The sequence below is a fragment of the Orycteropus afer genome, unplaced genomic scaffold (genome assembly GCF_000298275.1).
Source record: "Orycteropus afer afer isolate SDZICR_OR568_19922 unplaced genomic scaffold, OryAfe1.0 scaffold00899, whole genome shotgun sequence".
Lineage (NCBI taxonomy): Eukaryota > Metazoa > Chordata > Mammalia > Tubulidentata > Orycteropodidae > Orycteropus > Orycteropus afer.
Genome location: NW_006922486.1, coordinates 316,713 through 321,176, shown reverse-complemented (window position 1 = coordinate 321,176; position 4,464 = coordinate 316,713).

Here is a 4,464-nt window from a genome sequence, read left to right as displayed (position 1 = left end):
TTCAAACTAATTTTTTTTGTTGTTGTTTGAGTTTTTTATTCTCTTGTTTTTATTTGTTCATTTATGAAATAAAAATATCATTTGACCTGGCAATCCCACCATTAGGTATATATCCTGAAGTTGTGAGATTTGAGATCTGAATGTATCTATGAACACCCATTTTCATCACAGCACTATTCACAATAAGTAGAAATTTAAGTGTCTGATAACTGTTGAATAGATAATCAAACTATGGTACACACACACAATTCAATACTATGTAACATTAAAGAATTATGAAGAATCTGTGAAACATCTGATAACATGGATGAACTTTGAGGATATTATTAGGAGTGAAATAAATAAATCACAGATCCATAAATATTGTATAAGTCCACTATTAGAAGACAATGAAAAGGTTTATACATGGAAGGAAATATGCCTTGTTTATTACCAGGTATGTGAGGAAATGGGAGAGAAAATCGTTAGCGAGGTAAGAAACATATATTGACTTGGGTAAAAGGAAAGGCAATATATCAAAAGCTGGTGACCAACACAATATCACTAAGGAAAAGGAAGACACAGACAGACACACAGTACAGACAACAAAGGTAAACACAATAGTACCTTGTAAGTAGTAACATACATTCATCTATAGGGGCAAACCTAGATAGACAGGCAATATGATCAGGTATGTGTAGGGTAATGGGAATATACCCATGGCCATATATAGGTTTGGCAGAAAATATTTCTATGTATGTACTTGTATATGTTATATGTATATGTATATGTGTACATATATATTTCTATCTTTCTCCCTCCATATATAACAGAGTGAGCTTTTTAGCCAAAACCAAACACCTTGAGGGAGTGAGTCACTGGCACTAAGAGCTCAGGACCATGATGAAGGGAGACATCAAGATCAAATGGTGTAAACAGTAGACAAAAACATTTTTCTACACCCCATTTTGGTGAATAGTGACTATGGTCTTCAAAGCTTGTGAAGGGCCATAAGATGGTAATATTGCTCTCTCTTCATCTGGAGCAAAGAAAAGTGAAAAAATAAAAGAAATATGTAAACAATTAGCTAAAAGGACTAGTGGACCATGAAAAACCAAGCCTATATGACCTCAAAGAACTGGATAGTGCCAGATATCACTGCTTACCACTAGAAAAGAGGTCAAAATCGGAGGCCCTGGAAAGAATGGGAGAAAAATGTGAAACAAAAATCAGAATAAATGAAAAAGACCAGGATTACTGGTCTGATAGACAGATGAAACTATGGTCACTTGTCACCTCCTGAACATATAATTGAACTGAGTCCCTCGGCTTAACTTTCAGGAAACAATAGCCAGGCCTCTAAGGAGAAAAATTACCCTTGGGAAGTGCAATCTTTAGAACAGTCAGCAATAGAGATCAGAAGGGCAACATTTGTACAGGAAGAAAACTAGGGAGTCAGGACTGAATAGGAAAGAATGCTATAGGGAAAAGTTAACCACAGGGAGAAGGTGGGAAGAGTGCTCTGACATGATGTGATATGCAATTAACATCACTAAGTAAAATGTGTGTGAACAGTTGAATGGAAAACAAATGGGTTCTGTAAACTTTCACCTCAATTACAATAAGAAGATGACAAAACACATGTATATGCTTATTAAAAGATGAATGTCAATTTGACTAACGCGCTGTGATGGTACAGTGATTATCGCATTTAGCAGAAAAACAAAAGGTGAGCCATTTGTACCCATAAGTCACTATGAAAGAGAAACGTGAGGCAGTCTACTTGTGTAAAGATTTATAGCCTTGAAAACCCTATGAAACAGCTCTACTATGTCCTATAGGGTCACTATGAGTTGGAATGAACTCAGTAGCAGTCGATTTGGTCCATTTGCCTTATAGAATTCCCAATTGGATGCTCTTACATGGAAAGCTTAAATATCTTGGCATCTTTTTTTTTTTTTTTTCTTTCTGTTGTTGTTGTTTTTAATGGGAAGCTTGCTATGGGGTTGAAATCCATGGTAGTACAGATTAAATATGAAGCAGGAGTGTAGACACTGCAACAGCCTGGTCAGCTTCCATTGCATCACAAATGTAAAGTGATTCCACAAGACAAAGATAAGAAAAGTATTGGCAAGCAGGTTACATCAGAACCAAGTACCAGGGTTAAAAGATGTTTTGACTATAGGGTAACTTGGCTACAGCATTCACCAACTCTGGGATTGAGGTGGCATCAATCAGCATGGCAATCACATCAGCCACTGAAACATACTTGTGTGTGTGTGTGTGATTTGGGTGAATGTTTACAGAGCAAATTCACTTTCCATGCAGCAGTTCACATAAGCTTTGTCTCATGACACTGACTGCAACTTACCACTTCCTCCCCACAGTTACCTCTTCCCTGTGTCCTTGCATCCATGCACTCCTGCCCCCTGAGCAGTCTTCATGTGCAAACACAGCCCTTCTATTCTCCCATGATGGTGAAACACAGACTTTTTCAATAGAATCAATTATAATTTTTATCATTGTTTCTGACATTTCTTCAATATTCCTCATCATCTCCCTTACATATAGGATTGATGTCAGTATAGCTTTAAAATAATCAATATAAGATATCAAATTATTCACTCAGATACCAGTTATCCAAACCAAATAAACTATCTGTCACTATGGTTTGCCCTAAATTTTGAAGCATGAAGCTTCAAGCTATTTTAATCTTGACTATCCATTCAATTGCTGAAGATTTAGTTACATCCCATGAAAAGTTGCTCAGCATATAACTGTCAAGTAGTTTGGCCAATTTCTTTCACATGATTATGACTTTTTAGGGATACATGGGGTAAAATAAGGAAGTATACACCCCTTACTTTTCTCAAAGATAGCAAACTATGATATCTTCAGGACAAAAATATGTAATGAAAGAACTAGCAGCCATAGATTTAGTTATAGAGTTGTAGAAGAATGACCAAATCTGTTTCAGAGGAATCATTACAAGAATGCTCCTTACAAGCGAGAACGTCCAGGGTTCAACTTTCATTCCTTGGCCATTTTGTCCTAAGGGACCAGTCTTTGGTAAAGATATCATGCATGTAAAGGAGAGGGTTAAAGAAAAAACAGAAGATACTCAACAAGAAGGATTGTAAAAGTGGCTGTAATAATTGACTCAAGTATGGTGACAATTGTGAGGATGGGGAAGAACCAGGCAGTGTTTCATTGCTTGTACATTGGGTCACTATGTGTTGGAACTGGCTTGATAGTACCTAACAACAGCAACAACAACAGAAACAACATCTACCAAAGGCATGAGAAAGTATGTCATAAACCATTCTCAGTAACCTATAACATTTAATAATTTTAAGATCTCAAGTTTTGAGAATTTCTCTCTAACATCTGAAAATGGAAGCAGAGAGATATCATTTTACTTATACTTCCAGGACATTTTTTTTTTTCTTCGCTTAGTAAGAAAAACTGTAATTATAACGACACCATTGATTTTATTATTCTGCAATAAAATTAAATAAAACTTTTAGTTTAATAAACATGGCAAACTTTCCATCAGTCACTTCCAGTTTTGGCCAAGGCCTAAATTGTGGTAGACTTGGTGAAAGACACACCATTTATGACATGAGAGAATTTAGATTACATAGCAGTTTTTGTAAGATGGATATAAAATAAACCTTCTCAGTCAGTTTGGTGAAATAAAATCATTCAAATAAGTGAAGAGGTATTAAATAAATGTTTGAGTATCAGATACATTAAATGAGCATGACTGAGAGTTTAAGATTTTCTCTATTTTTATATACCACTTCATTAACAAGTTCTATGAAATATTTTTAATACAATGAGATCATTGCTTGATTTTTTCATGTCACATGCAAATTCTGCTCTAGAGTATAAAATTAAATAAGAAAAAAAAAGAGTTCTCAAATGTATATTATTATTATTATTTTATTTTCTTGTTCTAGTTTGTATAGATTTTCCCACTGTATCTAAAATTAAATAACAAATGCTTGACCAACTACAATTATAAACATGTATATTATATAAATTGGGACCTTATTTATTTTGGGATATGTAACTGATCTAAAACATGGCATCTCAAAGCACTCACAGTTTCTAACCTGTAACCCAAAGGTGTATAGAATAAGGCTTTTATTTGGTAAAGATTCAGTAAGCACTAAAATATCAAAGGCTATCCAGAGGAGGAGAAATGAAGATGACTTGGAATGACATAAAGACATATCAGTAGAGATGATAACTTCACTTAGTCATAAAAGAAGAATAAAATGCTGCTAGGAGTAGTTCAGACATGATATTGGATGCCAGAGAGTTAGAGAATCAGAAACGCAAGGAGTGGTAGATGCTGCCTCTGATGACAGAATAGGTTTAAATGGGATCACCAGACTGGGTACGTGTGTGTGTGTGTGTGTGTGTGTGAGAGAGAGAGAGAGAGAGAGAGAGAGAGAGAACTGGGTGGATGTAACTGGG